The 17375-nt window shown below is 40.7% G+C and overlaps 1 long non-coding RNA gene across 6 annotated transcripts in view; it reads right to left on the bottom strand.

The window, feature by feature from the left end:
* LOC131486998 (uncharacterized) overlaps positions 1–17375 on the bottom strand; it is a 34784-nt gene that overhangs the window by 14598 nt on the left and 2811 nt on the right. For 4 of the 6 annotated variants that reach the window (XR_009249560.1, XR_009249561.1, XR_009249556.1 and 1 more), the window contains exon 3: positions 1965–2059. The exons of the other annotated variants lie outside the window; for them this stretch is intronic. This is a non-coding gene — a long non-coding RNA (uncharacterized LOC131486998). The remainder of the gene's footprint in view (positions 1–1964; positions 2060–17375) is intronic. 6 annotated transcript variants of the gene reach the window in all.

Genomic DNA, 17375 nt, shown 5'->3' with positions numbered 1-17375 from the left:
ACCACTCACTCACTCTCTCTCCTGTAAGTAAGTAAGTAAATAAATAAATAAATAAACTTAAAAAAAAGGGGGGGGGGGAACCAGGAAATTATATATACCAGTATCAGGCTCTCTAACATAGATGGGATATTATCCTGTTAGCCTGCAGGGGACATTACTTCTCTTAGTTGATCAACTTTAGGCTTCCTCCCTCATTCGGGAGTGGGAAGATCCCAGGTACACACTGACCATCTCAGACTAAGCAAAGCTTCTCAGCCCAGAGTACTTCATTGATCAATTCTCTGCCACTGCAGCAGCCCCTTGTTCACTTTCAATGTTTATGGATATGAGTGGTAAAGACAGAGACCATGAGAAAAAAAATATGATTTAAATGGTACATATTTGGGGTTTTTTTCTTTGTGGGTTAACAAAGTCACTCAAAACATATTTATGGAATGCCTTCAGGGCACATAGCATGGCACTTCACCCTTCATTGAAAATCCATTAAAACAATTACCAGGTCATGCTTGGAAACTTTTTTTCACAAAGGAATTTGCTTTAGTTGTTGGGTTAGCAGAAACTAATTTGAGATGCAAAATTAACAACCCCGTTTGTACTAGGAAGGCCTTATGTAAACCGTCACACAGTGAAAATAATATATGTGAATTTATTATACCTATGTCTGAGCATATGGATTTAGAAGCTACAAACCTAATGAGACAGTGTTCATATGAGGGAAGAATGATTTTAGAAGTTAATGAATCATCTTCTATTAATGCTCCAAAGTTAAATGTTTACCTGGAAGGTTGTGCCCTGGTTATAGGCCATTAATGACCACCAAAAAATGAAATTATGTTCACATCTATAACACTTATGGAATGTCATATCCTCTTGACTCATACCAAGAATCTAGGCTCAAAAACAAAAAACAAAAAACAAACAAAAAACCCTACTTTTTACTGAGATACTGTTGATCAAGGCAAATATCCAGATTCATCCAAGCCAATATCTCATCTATGAAATTAATTTATAATTGTTTCTTCCCACAGCTAACTTTAACAAACTTTATTAGCATATGTACGTATACAAAGTTGGTTCTGTCTTCTTTCATTATTCATTTCACAAGGAATTTCCATTGCCTACATAAGGCGCTGAAATGGAACTTTCCCCCACATCTTGAAAAGCCCAAGTTATCTAGCAGAGAGATGTTTGAAAGAGTTGTGGGGTCTTGTTAATGGTTCCCAGTCGCAGTAGGACTGCCACCATTCTATTTCTGTCCCTTGTTTCTAGTCCCAAATCTTTCTGCAACCAGTGTCTAATCCAAACTTCTCTACTGTATCCCCTGCCTTCTCAGGGCAGGAAGGGAGACAAAAACTAGAGATGGAGAGAGGGTCCAACTCTGCCTTAAAAGAAGGATACAGTTGAGGCACTTGGGTATCTCAGACGGTTAAGCATCCAACTCTTGATTTTGGCTCAGGTCACAATCTCATAGTTTGTGGGATTGAGCCCCAAGATGGGCTCTGTGCTGTCTGCAGAGAGCCTGCTTGGGATTCTCTCTCTCCCTTTCCCTCTGCCCCTCCCCCACTCGTACATGTGCTCTCGCTCTCTCTCAAAAATGAATAAACTTTTTTAAAAAAAGGAGACACTTTCCATCAAATTGTAGAGCTGACATAAGGTGATTAACATAAGAAAAATAATACAGGTTTAGAGCATAAACTGGTATCAGATAATCTCAGGTTTGAAGTTCAGATCCACCACTGACCAGTGATATGATTTGGGGCAAGTAACTTAACTTCTCTGAGCTTAAGCTAACTTCACTGTAAAGTGAAGTTTAAATAAGGTAATGCATATAAAATGCTTAGTGTAGTGTCTACTAGAAAGCATCAGGGAATGAAAGCTCTCAGTATCCACCAGACCCTAAGCTCTGTGACAACAGCAGCCTATATCACCCCTGTGGCTTCAGGTGATTTCTGGCAAACTTTTACCTGTGATGGAGAGAGTGTGAACAGACTAGCAATACAGCAGAAAGCTCATTGAACTGTCAGTAAACCAGGGTACTGCATCATAGCGACTTTCTTTTCTGGGAAAAAACAAAACAAAACAAAAGCTCTGTTGTGAGTGAGTAAGTAAGTAAGTAAGTAAGACCCTCTCCCTTTCTTCTAATTGTCAGTAGGTTAGGTGGGTCCTTCCAGAGGTAGACACTGAGACAAAGATTAGAGAGCGAGGAGTTTATTTGGGGAAGAGGATTACCAGTAGGACAACAGAAGCGTGGGAGTGAAAGGAAGGAAGCCGATAAAGGCTGGGTTGCGGGTACCTGGCATTTTATCCCATCAGGGAACTCTGGGAGATGGCACAAGACACATCTCAGAGTTATACCATGTAGGAGCAAGAAGTTGGGCTATTTAGCTACTAACTCTCCATCCAGCATTGGTTAAGATCTGCTTCTGGGAATGTTTAAAAGGACGGACATGCAACAGGACCCTCAAGGTCTATCCTGCAGCCTTCCTAATGGAGCCTGCAAAGGACTAATGGCACAGGCGTCCACAACAAATGACACCAGCCTCCTGGAATCGACTAGTCTTACGGCCTAAGCAGTAAGGCCAGTGAAACTGCAGCCAGAACCTGCTGCAGGGAATCTGCCCTTGCTCTGGGCCCCCCTCAAAACTTGTTCCTCTATACACAGATTGAAGCAGTAATCCTAAGTGTGGTGTATGTTGTCTCCAAAGTCCGAAGAGGCCTACCAGTAGGGCAGCTCTGAGTGGTAGCAAAGGCAAGTCACTTGTCCCCAAACTTGGTGTGGACATCTTGGCATCCTTCAGATACCCGGCCTCCTCGAAGCTTCACTGATGTGGTAGACCCCTGACTCATTTCAGCATTTGTTCCTTCCCCTCTGGTATTCAAGTGATCCAATTAACATAATGCCCTCAAAGTAGGGGAACTTTGTGTTGTTATATATACGGTTTTTTGGGCAATAGTTTGAGGCTGCTGTGGGAAAATATCCTGAAGATTCTCAGAAGCCCTAGTCGAGAGAGCCCTTTAGACATTACCTTAAATCATTCAGGGTCTTAACAAGGGTTTACAGCCATACTCTTGATTTGATTTTTGGCCTCAGACTCTCTTACTATTTTTTTATTTAAAAAAAATTTTTTTAAGGTTTATTCATTTTTGGGAGAGACAGAGAGACAGACTGGGGGGGGGGGGGGGGAGGGGCAGAGAGAAAGGGAGACACAGAATCTGAAGCAGGCTCCAGGCTCTGAGCTGTCAGCACAGAGCCGGATGCAAGGCCCAAACCCACGGACCATGAGACCATGACCTGAGCCAAAGTCGGACTCTTAACAGACTGAGCCACCCAGGCATCCTGGCCTCAGACTCTTAGCTTTGAGAAATTTTTACCAGCTGGGAGAACTGGGGGAAAGTTATGTTTTCCAAACCAGCTAATCCTTGGGCTTTGAGATACCCTTGAGATTCTTCTTCTAAGTGCCATAGTTCTTGCTTTTGCTCATCTCTCTCTTCCTGCCCATTGTCATATGGTTAGAAGCAGCCAAATGGCACTTTCAACATTCTGTCTGGAAATCTCCTTAATCCTATTTCTGAAAGTCTATTAGGTATCTTTTCCATCTTTCACGTTTTCACAGGCAACCATTTGCCAGTTACTGCATCACTACACAACCAAAGTTGTCCTCTCTCCGGCCTCTGATAACCATTTTCTCACTGCATTCCCAGCCTCCAGCAACTGTTTGTCCTCCACTCCTCCAGTCTTTGCTAATAGCCTCTTTGGTGTTTCTCCAGCCTCTAACCACCAACTGGTCCAAGGGCAGAATTCCAGGAGCATGAGAGTGGAAGTTACAAAGCGCTTGAGGTTAGGCTCTGGAACAGCATCACTTCTGCTACATTTTATTGTAGCAAGCCACAGGGCCATTCCAGATTTAAGGAGTCTGGGGAAATAGACTTATCTTTTAATGGAAAGGCTTGTCAGACATTGTGACAATGCTTTGCAATCCACAGCAGACATCTTTACACTGTGTGTAGATACATCTTTAGAATAAATTCCTAAGAGTGAACTTGCCGATGAGTCCAGTGCAAATATGTATTTGTGAAATATTGCCAGTCACCCTTCACAGAGGTTATACAAATTTTGAAACTCACCAGCAACATATGAGGATGCCAGTTGAGGTTTCCCCAGATCTCACAACACAATGTGTTTTCCAAATTATTTTCTCTGCCAATCTGATAGGTAAAAATGACATCTTCTTGTAGTTTTAATTTGTATTTTGCGTATTGTGAGTGAGATTGGGAATATTTTATTAAGAACCAATTATATTTTCTCTTCTTGAAACCAGCCGGTCATATGTTTGCCATTTTCCATTTGGTTTGTAGGTATGATGCATCATCTTCCAATGCACTTAAGAGTGGGATACTTGGATACCAACTCTGGGACAGGTTCTCTTGAGTCTCTGAACTAAAAGATTTCTTACATACCCAATTTTGGTCTTGCTGAGAGTAAAAAATTTTCTCCCTTGGGAAAGGCAATTACTATGAGGAGACCATAAATGAGCTCTAAGGAAATACGTAGTTCTCTAACTGGAGAAGACCCAAGTTTCTAGATATCTTCCTCCAAATCTCACTGCCCCCAAAGGAGAAAATCAGGTGGGAGAGAATCCTAAGTCTGGAGGGACCCAGGTGCCTTCAGTTTCCTAAAAGGTGCTAATGGAGAACTGATCATAAAGATTCCCTGCCCTCTCCTGCATATGTGTTGTAACTGACTCCTGTAGCTTGTGGGCTCTGGTATAAGGAGTTCTGCACTGAAGTAGAAGGCCGTGTTTGAGTCTAGTGACTTCGGACAAGTATCTTCCCCTTCACTTCAGTTTCTTCACGTGTAAAAAGGAGGGTGATATTACCTGTTTTGAAGCTCAAATATGAAAGTAATTTGCAAAGGTAAGATATAAAAATATATGTTATGATGTTTACCTAGAGGTTCTAGATGCCATCCAGAATCTAATGCAACATGTGGAAACTCAGCGATTCTAAACCATCATTGCCTGAAGGACACCACCATCTTTCTCAAGCTGAGATACTAGATATGCCTGCCCAACTTCTTCTAGTGCTACAACGAGGAGCCAGAGTTGAGGGTAAGGGCACAGTCCTCCAGGCTTCCAAGTGTACCCAAGACTCCAGGTACCAGCTGCAAGTTCAGGGACCCCTAGGGCCACCTTTACTTCCGATCAGCTGGCTACAAATTAGGGAGCTCTCATGACCACCATCAGGTTCAATAATTTGTTGGAATGACCTACAGAACTCAGGACTTATGATTACAGTTTTACTATAATGAAAGGATACAAATTAGAATGAACCAGAGGAAGAGACACATATGGCAGAATCTAGAAGTGAGAGGGTTCCGAATGCAAACTTTTGTGTCCTCAAGAATGGGTCTCCCTCCTAGCATTGATGTGTGGTAACATGCAGAGTGTTGCCAATCCAAGACGCTCATCCACATGCCTTGTGTATTCAAGAAACAGCAAGGAAGCCAGTGTGACTGGAGGTTGGAGGCAGCAATAAGAGATGAGGTCGGAGAGGTAACTGAATGGAAGCAGAAAGACCACTTAAGCAGTTCTTGAAATAATCTAGGCAAAACATGATAATGACTTGGAACAGCAGTGGAAGCTGTAGGAGGTCATATTTTGAATTTGGAAGGTAGACCTAGCAGGATTGGCTGATAGCTTGGACACAGAGTGAGAAAGAGTCAATGACAATACCATGGTTTTTGGCCTTTGAACAGCTGGAATGATGAGGAAGACTGGAAGGAACAGGTTTGGAAGAGAAGATCAGAAGCTGTTTTGTACATTCAGTTTGAGAAGCCCATTATGTGACCATGTGGAAATGTCAAGCAGGCAGCATGTTATACAAGTGTGCAGTTTGGAAGAGAGGCCTGGCCTGGAGATATACATTTGAAAGCCATCAGCATATGGAGAATTATTGAAAACTGTGAGACTGGAGGAGATCACCAAGGAAATGAGTGTAGATGAAAAGGACAAGAAGTCTAAGAACTGGTTCGGAGGCACTAGCAAAGGAGACTGAGAAGGAGCAATAAATGTGGTAGGAGGAAAACAAGGAACCAGGAAAAGTATAGGTTTCTGAGAGCGAAGTGATGAAAACATTTGAAGGACGAAGGTGAGATCAACAGTGTCAAATAAGGCTGCCAGTTCAGGTAAGATAAAAATGAGATTGTGCCTATAGAACTTAGCAACATGGGGGCGCCTGGGTGGCTCAGTCAGTTGAGCATCTGACTTCGGCTCAGGTCATGATCTCTCGGTCTGTGGTTGGAGCTCCACGTCAGGCTCTGTGCTGATAGCTCAGAGCCTGGAGCCTGCTTCAGATTCTGTGTCTCCCTCTCTCTCTGCCCCTCCCCTGCTCATGCTCTGTCTCTCTCTCTCTCTTTCTCTCTCTCTCTCTCAAAAATAAACACTAAAAACAAAAACAAAAAAACAAAACAAAAAACGGGTTTGGCAAGGGGCAGGAGGAAGGAGACAGGAATTGAACGTGAAATACTGAAACACTTTTGAGAAGCTTTGCTCAAGAGGGAAGAAGAGAGAGGATCATTTCTGGAATGGTAGTGTGAGGAGCTCTGCGGATGCCCTCTCCAGTGAAACAGCCATAACTGGTGAAAATTATTTCTTAAAAACCAATCTTTCAGTCCCTGTAAATTGTCCTAAGGGCATCAAGCAAACAAATATTTATTCAACAAAAGTGTATTAGATCTCAGTTTAAACAGGGAGAGTCTGTGACACTTAAGCCACAACACCCCTCCCCCTCTTGACCACTCTCCCATCTCAGCTGGATAGAAACTCTGCATGGCAGCAGTGGCCATGAAGACAGGGCTTCCTTTCTCTCCAGCTCCCAGTCACAGACTGTTATCTCCCTGTGCAGGGCAGGCTACCAGCATTTTCCACACCTCCAAACTCTGTGTGGCAGAGGTTAAATTCCAGGGAAGTGCTGCCAAGAGGCTGGAGTCTCTCCTCCTTCACCAAGCCCCCATGTGTGGGTCGGAGGCTCTACCCAGGCGTGATAGGCCTAGAACACTGGGGCCCTCATCACTCACAGACAGAAGTTCCATATGGCCAGAAGGAAGCCAAGGAGACCAGATGGTTACTACCCCCACCCTGTGCCCTGCAGAGGCAGATCACTTTGAAATACTTGGACAACTGTCCCCGCCACTGGCCCTAAAGCGGTAGTGTAAGATTTTGCCCTAGAGGAGAAGTAGGCCATAAAAACAGAGAGTGCCAAGGCTTTCATCAAGGGAACTAACTTTATTTGGAACACAGTGTGGGGAAGTTCAAGCCTAAGGGCACTTTTGAAAACAATGGAGATTTTGGTGGCAAGCAGTTAAAAGGCTGGTACCTCCATGAGGACAATAAGCTAAATTGTAAGCCAACAAGTTTACCAGCCAGAACTGGGGAAAGAGTCAGCTAAGAACAGCCCTCCTGGGGTCAGGACAAATCTCAAAAACTTACCTCAAAAACTACCCCTGCAGGGGGAGCCTGGCTGGCTCAGTAGGTGGAGCATGTGACTCTTGATCTAGGGGTTGTGAGTTCAAGCCCCACACTGGGTGTAGAGATTACTCAATAAAATCTTACACACACACACACCTACCCCAGCAAAGAGAACCAGATTTCATTGGTTCCCACTGTGGGACAATATGTGCCCCACTCTATTATAGAAAACAATAGACCAATCAGCTGGCAATTAGTGGTACCTAACTATCAAGTGTGAATGTAGATGTGAAAATCCTAAAAAGATAAAAATACTAATAAACTGAATCCAGCAACATATGGAAGGGATTATAATTCATAACCAAGTAGGATTTATCCCCAAAATACAAAGTTGTTTAAACATCTGAAAGTTCATTAATATAAGTCACCGTATCAATAAAGGACAAAAATCATGGACAAATGATCATCAATAAAGGACAAATGATCACCATATCAATAAAGGACAAATGATCATCTCAATAGAAGCTGAAAAAGTATTTGACAATATCTAACACTCCAATATCCCTTCATAATAAAAATATTCAACAAACTAGGAATAGTAGAGAGTGTCCTTAACTTACTTGATAGAGGACATCTACCAAAAACTCACAGCTAACAGCATTAATGGTGAAAGACTTAATGCTTTTCCCCTTACCATCAGAAATAAGACAAGGAAATAAGATAATTACCTTCTAGCCAAGGTAGTTAGGTGAGAAAATGAAGTAAAAGACTTTCATATTGGAAAGGAAGAAGTAAAAATATCTCAATTTTTTTTTTAATTTTTTTTTAACGTTTATTTATTTTTGAGACAGAGAGAGACAGAGCATGAACGGGGGAGGGTCAGAGAGAGAGGGAGACACAGAATCTGAAACAGGCTCCAGGCTCTGAGCAGTCAGCACAGAGCCCAACGTGGGGCTCGAACCCACATATCACGAGATCGTGACCTGAGCCGAAGTCGGACGCTTAACCGACTGAGCCACCCAGGCGCCCCTAAAAATATCTCAATTTTTTAGATGAAAATCATGTAGAAATTATATAGAAAATTATATAGAAAATAATAAATAATTCACTAAAAAATTATTAGAATAAACAAGCTAACAAGGTTGCAGGCTACAAGATCAATTACATACATCAATAGGATTTCTAGACACTAGCAATGAACAATCTGATAATGAAATTAAGAAAATAATTCCACTTGGAGTAGCATCAAAAAGAATAAACTACCTAGGGATGTATTTAGCCACAAAAAGTGTAAAACTTATACTCTGAAAACCACAAAACTTGTTGAAAGGAATTAAAGAAGACCTAAATAAATGGAAAGATATTCTATTTTCATTGATTGGAAGATTTAATATTGTTAAGATGGAAATTGATGTACAGATAAGTTGCAATCACTACCAGATATATACTGGCTTTTTTGAGGGGGAGGGCGGAGCACAAATTAACAAGCTGATGCTAAAATTCATATAGACATACAAGGGACCCAGGATACCAAAACAATCTTGAATTTGAATTGGAGGACTTACTCTTCAGAATTTCAAAACTTACTATAAAGCTACAGTAATGAAGACAGTATGATTATGACAAAGTGATAGACAGAAGGTCAGTGGAATAGAATTGAGAGTCCAGGGGTACCTGGGTAGCTCAGTCAGTTGAGCATCCAACTCTTGATTTTAGCTCAGGTCATGATCCCTGCATTGTAAGATCAAGTCCCATATATAGGGCTCCATGCTGAGCATGGAGCTTTCTTAAGATTTTCTCTCTCTCTCTCTCTCTCCACCCCCCCCTTTCCCCTCTCCGCTGTTTGTGCTCTCTTGCTCTCTCTAAAAATAAATAAATACATAAATAAATAAATAAATAAATAAATAAGAGTCCAGAAATAAACCTCACATTTACAATCAATTGATATTTGACAGGGAGGTGGGCAAAACAATTCAATTGGTAAAGAATAGTCTTCCCCACAGTGTTGGGACAACAGGATATCCAGATGCAAAAAAAAAAAAAAAAAAAAAGGAAAAAAAAGTTGGACCCCTTCCTCATTTAATATGAGACAAACAAAGGCATCAAATAATCTAGTCGTGCAGGAGAGTGAGAGAATGAATGAGGGAAATAAAATGATTGTTCAACCATATCAAGGGGCCACTTGAGGTCAGCAATCACCATTTAATTGATAGGCAGACCAGTCATTCTGATTTGTGGTTTTCTCCAACCAACAGCAGCTGCGTGGTGCAGGGTTCATAAGCAGACAGTTGGATTTAAACAGGATTGTGATTTTGCCAATGAGTGCTACAAAGACAGAAAAGGAGCAAGTGAACGAAAGATTACAGCCCTTGTTTATAAGGGTTGAAGCTGGAAGCTGGGGACAGCCAGGGTTTACTAGGAGCAAGAAGGTGTACAGATGGTCAGAGAAGAAACTGAGGACATAGAGAGTTTTTCTGATCACTGATCACAAACACTGGAGGACACAGGAGTTTGAAGGGGTGGGTAATGGAATCAGAAAAGAGAATTTACAGAGTTTCAGGGTTATTAAATTCCATGGCATTTAAGATGTCCTTATATTCCTGTGAGGAGTGACTTAAACAGGGAAAAGGGTGTGATGAGATTAGTTCTGATAGTCCCAAGTCTGATAGCGGTAGTGTAGAAGTAGCAGTCACAAGGCTGTCACTGTTGTATTGGGTCAGGCCTTGGGGTGGGAGCAGCTATCTTCTTTTAAGTTTATGTATCCACCTTTAGAGAGAAAATGGACACACACACACACACACGCACACACGCACGCGCGCGCGCGCCTGCTTGCGAGTTGGGGAGGGTCAGCAAGAGGTGGAGAGAGAGAAATCTCAAGCAGGCTCTGGGCACTATCAGCACAGAGCCCAGTGATGACGTGGGGCTTATACTCCCAAGTGAACCATGAGATCATGACCTGAGCTGAAACCAAGAGTTGGATGCTCAACTGATTGAGCCACCCAGGCGCCCCAGCAGCTATCTTCTATTAAGTGCACTTTATCATTATCTTATCTATGCTTCATACATTTCCTAAGAGGTAGGCACTATGTCCCCATTTGGGAACAAATTGACACAGTCCACATGCAGTGTTATAGTGCCCACAAGTGCTACAGCCATGGGAGAGGGAAAATTATTGCATTACTTCTTCCAACACTTCTTTTTAAATTAACTGGGTCTTAAAAAGCAGAATCAGACCTGTAAACCCAAAGAACAGACTGATCATTGCCAGAGGGGAGGAGGGGTGAGAAGATGGGCAAAATGGGTGAAGGGAAATGGCAGGTACAGGCTTCCAGGTATGGAATGAGTAAGTCACGGGAATAAAAGGCACAGCATAAGGAATACAGTCAATTATACTGTAATAGTGTTGTAGGGCGACATATGGTAGCTATGCTTGTGGTGAGCACAGCATAATGTTTAAACTTGCGGAATCACTATGTTGTACACCTGAAACTAATGTAACATGTGTGTTAACTAAATAAATAAAATATTAAAATAAATAAAAATTTAAAAATTAATTAAAAAATAACTGAGTTTATTTTGTTTTCTTAGGTATCACAAAACCATCATTTTTTTTCTTTGTGAGAAAACAAAGATCAACAGCAAAATGAAAACCAGAATTAGATACAGGCAGTATTAAACCCTGTTGCATATTATTTCAACCCTTTTAAAAGTTAATAAATTGTATGGAAGCCTATTTTTCAATAAATTATTAATAGACATTTTTTTTTTCCTTAGAGCAGCTTTAGGTTTACAGAAAAACTGAACAGAAAGTATGGACAGTCCTCCTCGCCCTGCAGTTTCCCCTATTATTAACATCTTGTTATCCTGGTACATTTGTCACAATTGATGAACTGGTCCTGAAACCTTACTATTAATTAAAGGCCACAGTTTACATTAGCATCTGCCCTTTATGTCCCAGAATTGTATGGGTTTTGGCAAATGTATAACGTCAGTATCCATGTATATGTCAGTATCATACAGAATATTTTCACTGCCCTAAAGATCCTGTGCTCCACCTATCCATCCCTTCCTCCCTTCCTGCCCAACCTCTGGCAACCACCGTTCTTGGTCTTTCCTCATTGTCTCCATTGTTTTGCCTTTTCCAAAACATCATATAGTTGGAATCATGTAGCTTTTCAGACTGGCTTCTCTCACTTAGCAATGTGCATTCCTCTGTGTCTTTTCATGGCTTGATAGCTCATTTCCTTTGTTCGTTGTGTGGATGTACCAGTTTTTTATTTTGTTTTATTTTTTTCCATTCACCTATTGAAGGACTTCTTGGTTGCTTCCTGGTTTGGACAATTACGAATAAGGCTGTTACAAACATTCACATGCAGGTGTTTGTGTGCATGTAAACACCACCATTAGATCTCATAGTAAGACTATGATTAGATTTGTAAGTGGTTGTACCATTGCCTTGAAATCCATTGTTTCATATATTTTGTCTGGTTTTCTAGCTACTTAAGATAGGAGGGTATGTCTAGTCCCTGTTACTCCATCTTTGTTGATAGTGAAACCTGCCTGACACCATTCTAAGTGCTGGACCTATTAGAAGAGAACAAAATGGACACTCTTGGGCTTCAAACAGCTTACATTCTAGAGGGGGAGGGCAAACAATAAATACATGAAAGCAAAATAAATATGCATAAATAAATGATTTTGGAAAATGTGTATTTTTAAAATTTTTATTTATTTTTGAGAGAGAGAGTGTGAACGGGGGAGGGGCAGAGAGAGACGGAGACACAGAATCTGAAGGAGGCTCCAGGCTCTGAGCTGTTAGCACAGAGCCCTACACGGGGCTCGAACTCACAGACCACAAGATCATGACCTGAGCAGAAGTCAGACGCTTAACCGACTGAGTACCCTGGAAAATGTGTATTGATAAAATAAGATAGTAATGTGGTAGAGAGGCAGATAGAAAGACATCTCTAGGGAGGTGATTCATGTTTGAGGAGATGAATTATGAGAAGGAGGCTACCACTTAAAGAGTTAAGATAAGAGTGTTCTAAGACAAAGGATCTATGATCATCCCAAAGGCCTCAAAACAGAAATAAGCTTGACTTGTTTGATAGGACATATATAAGGCCAGTGTGGCTGGAGTGGGAGATGAGGTTGGTGAGGTAGGTAGATTGAGCTTAGAGTAAAAAGGGCCTTGTAGACCATTGTTCCAATTACATATCACTGCATAACAAAACACCCTCGAAGTTAGTGGCACAGAACAACAACAATCATTAATTTTGCCCATGAATCTGGGGATACCTGGGGTCAGCTAGGCAGCTCTTGCTAGGGTCTCTCATGTGGGTACAGTCAGGTGGTGGCTGAGGCTAGGATTGTCTCAGAGCTTCTGCATTCACATGTCTGGCTAGGTACACAATAACTGGAGGCTGGAACATTTCTGGCTCCTTGGCTTTCTCTGTCCACATGGACATAGGGTAGCTCAATTTCTTACATGGTAGCTAGAGGTTTTCAGAGCAAGAGAAACTGGCAGAAGCTTCAGGGTATTTCTAAACCTATCCCTGAAAGTCACACAGTGTCCCTTCTACCACTTCTGGTTCATTCAGGCAATCACAAAGATTCACCCAGGTCCAAGGGGAGGGAATGCAGACTCACCTTCCTGTTGGAAGAGAGTCAAATAACATGTGAACATGTTTTAAAATCACCATGGTCACTGCGAAGAGTTTGGATTATATTTTTATAATAAGAAGCCATTGGTGGGTTTTTAACAAGGGAATGACATGTAATGATTTACAGTTTTAAAAGACTGTTCCATCAAGATTACTAGGTACAAAATAAACACGCAAGAATCAATTGTATTTTTACATACCAGCAAAAACAATTAGAGAATAAAATTTAAGAAATGATACCATTTATAAGAGTGTTAAAAAATATACCAACCACCCAGGGATAAATCCAACAAAGTGTATAGGACCTTTGTGTAGGAAACTATAAAATTTTATTGAGAGAAACTAACGACTAATGAAGGGATATCATTCCAAGGATATATCCCAAGAGATATCATTTCCTTTTCTTTTTTTCTTTTTCTTTTTCTTTAGAAAGAGAGAGTGTGAGTAGAGGATAGAGGCACGGGGAGAGGCGATCTTAAGCATGCCCCATGCTCAGTGCGGAGCCTGACGAAGGGCTCGATCCCAGTGGGGAGCCCAATGTGCAGCTCAATCCCACAACTCTGGGATCATGACCTGAGCTGAAATCAAGAGTCAGACGCTCAACCAACTGAGCTACCCAGGCACCTGAAGAGACATCATTTTCAAGGACTGTAAGACCAATTATTATAAAGATGTCAGTTTTTCTCAAATTGGTCTATAGATTCAGTGTAATACCAATCAAAATGCCCACAGCTTTTTCTGTAGAACTTGATAAGCTAATTCTAAAATGTATATGGAAATATTAAGGATCAAGAATAGAAAGCCACTCTTGAAAAAGGAGGAGGAAGAAAAGGAAGAGGAGGAGGAAGGACTTTCTCGACTTGACATAGCCTTATTATAAAGCCAGTGTGACTCATTATTGTGGCAGTGTGATATTGTGGCAGGGAACACAGAAAAATAGACAGACAAATAGACCAATGTAATAAAAGAGCCCAGAAACAGACCCATGCACATATGGACACTCGATTTAAGTCAAAGATAGCATTGCAAAAGGAGGAGGGAAAGGATGGTCTTTTCAGAAAATGGAGTTGGAATAATTGGGTATACACATGGAAAGAAGGAAGAGAAGAAGGGAGGGAGGAAGGCATATACTCTTGACCATATGCACTGGGAGACATGGACAAGAATGTTTGTAGCAGCATTATTCATAATATCCTAAATTAGAAACAGCCCAAAATTCAATAGTAGGATGGATAAATAAAATTTGACGTATTCATAAAATAAGAGTATTTTACAGCAATGAAAATGAATAAACTGTAGCCTCATACAGAATAGATGACTCTTAATTAAAAACATAATACTGAATGAAAGAAGCCAGATATACAATACATATGATTTCACTTACAAAAAAAAAAAAAAAAAATCAAAACCAGGAAAAACTTTCAGTGATGTAGGATACATCACTAAAATTATTGTAAATAATTTTAAAATTAAAATTAAAAAAATAATTGTAAAATTATTGTTTTTGGGGGGGAGGGGTTCGACCAGCAAAGATTTGTTTTTTCTGCAGTGCCATATTTTTAAAAAAATAATGCAACATTTTAAAATTAAATTTAAGAAAATTTAAAAGCCAGACTTCTGGCCTTCCTTAAAAGTTGGAAGCTTGGCAAGGTGGGCCTACATTCCTTTCTGACAGTGCTTGGGTGGATGAGATACAGTGATAAAATTATAAAGAAAGGCAAGTCAGTATAGTGGTTATCTCTATAAGGGAGATAAGGGTTTAACATTGGGAAGGGATTATGGGGCAAAGCTTCTAGAGTGCTATCTACATTCTATTTCTTTGACTTGATTGTGGCTATGCACTATTTGCTTTATAATAAACCATAGAGTAGTTGTACATGTATGTTTCATATACTCCTCTGTATTCATGTTACATTTCACAAGAAAAAAGTTTTAAAAAACCAAATTCACCTTGGCTACTGTGTAAGCAGACAAGTGTGCACATAGAAAGTCCAGTTGTCCAGAAAAGACATGATGGAGGCTAGAGTTGAGAAGTAGTCAGATTTAGGAAAGATTTCAGAGGTAACAGGACTTGATGTGGAATATGAAGGGAAAAAAAGATGAAACAGCAAACACACTGACAGTCATAAAACACAGCAAGGGAGTAAGTATATAACAGAATGAATAAAGCTTTTGAAACAGAAAACATTAATGTGAAATGCTAAATTGTGTGAGTGGGTACTAGACGGAGAACTTTTGTCCAACTGATTAGGAGAGGCTTCAGACAAAAGTTGGAAATACAAACACTGGGCACAGAGGAATATGCACTGGGAAATAGATGGTCTTTTCAACAAATAGTGCTGGGAAAACTGGACAGCCACATGCAAAAAAATGAAACAGGACCACTTTCTTTTAAAATAAACTCAAAATGGATTAAGGACCTAAATGTGAGACCTGAAACCACAAAACTCCTAAAATAGAACATAGGCAGTAATTTCTTTGACATCAGCCATAACAACATTGTTCTAGATATGTCTCTTAAGGCAAGGGAAACAAACACAAAAATAAACTACAGGGACGACATCAAAAAGCTACTGCACAGTGAAGGAAACCGTCGACAAAATGAAAAGGCTACTACTAAGTGGGAGAAGATATTTGCAAGTGATACATCTGAAAAGGGTTCATATGCAGACTATATAAAGAACTTATACAACTCAATACCCAAAAACTCCACAAATAATCCCTTTACAAACTGGGCACAGGACCTGAACAGACATTTCCAAAGAAAATATACAGATGGCCAACACACACATGACAGGATACTCAACATCACTAATCATCAGGGAAACGGAAATCAAAACCACAATGAGATTATCACCTTATACCTGCCTGAATGGCCAGAATAAAAAAGACAAGAGGGGCACCTGGGTGGCTCAGTTGGTTAGTCCAACTTCAGCTCAGGTCATGATCTCACTGTCTGTGAGTTCAAGCCCTGCATCAGGCTCTGTGCTGACAGCTCAGAACCTGGAGCCTGCTTCAGATTCTGTGTCTCCCTGTCTCTCTACCTCTCCTCCACTCGCATTCTGTCTCTCTCTCTCTCTCAAAAATAAATAAACATTAAAAAATTAGAGTAAAAAAGACAAGAAATAAGTGTTGATGAGGATGTGGAGATAAAGGAACCCTCATGCACTGTTGGTGGGAATGTAAATTGGTATAGCCACTGAGAAAAATGGTATGGATTTTCCTCAAAAAACTAAAACAGAAATACCATACAATCTAATAATTCCACAATAGGGTACTTACCCAAAGGAAAATGAAAGCACCAATTTGAAAAGTTACATGCACCCCTATGTTTATTGAAGCATTATTTACAATAGCCAAGATATGGAAGCAACCCAAGTGTCCATTGACAGATGAACTGATAAAGAAGACATGGTATATACACAATGGAGTATTACTCATCCATAAAAAAGATGAGATCTTGCCCTTTGTGACAACATGAATAGACCTAGCGAGTATAATACTAAGTGTATTAAGTCAAAGACAAATAGCATATGGTTTCACGTATATTTGGAATCCAAAAAACAAACCAAACAAACAAGCAAACAAAAAGCAGAAACAGACTCATAAATACAGAAAACAAAGTGATGGTTGCTGGAGGAGAGGGAGGTAAGGAAATGCACAAAAGAGATGTAGGGGAAGGGAAGATTCAGGCTTCTAGTTATGGAATGAACAGGTCATGGGAATAAAAGATACAGCATAGGGAAGATAATCAACGGGGGGGGGGGGAAAGAACGAAAAGTTGAGAAAACAAATACTGGGCATAGATTGTGGAGGAAATGGAAAAGGGGATGATGCAATTAAAGGGAGGTAGTTGACAGTTTACAGGTTGATTACTCTGTATCGTTCTGACCTCTTTTGCACATTATTTTGAGACATTGTATACATTATCTCTCAAATAGGTTTTTCTTTTTCTTTTTTTTTTTTTCAACGTTTTTTAATTTATTTTTGGGACAGAGAGAGACAGAGCATGAACGGGGGAGGGGCAGAGAGAGAGGGAGACACAGATTCGGAAACAAGCTCCAGGCTCCGAGCCATCAGCCCAGAGCCTGACGCGGGGCTCGAACTCACAGACCGCGAGATCGTGACCTGGCTGAAGTCGGACGCTTAACCGACTGCGCCACCCAGGCGCCCCTTAAATAGGTTTTTCATCTACTCATGCTATCATTTGAATCCACAAAAAGTGTAGTACATTACTTCAAACACA

This window comes from Neofelis nebulosa, chromosome 10 (assembly GCF_028018385.1).
Source record: "Neofelis nebulosa isolate mNeoNeb1 chromosome 10, mNeoNeb1.pri, whole genome shotgun sequence".
Lineage (NCBI taxonomy): Eukaryota > Metazoa > Chordata > Mammalia > Carnivora > Felidae > Neofelis > Neofelis nebulosa.
Note: the sequence above shows the minus strand (reverse complement) of the source record. Positions and strands in the feature narration are given on the sequence as shown.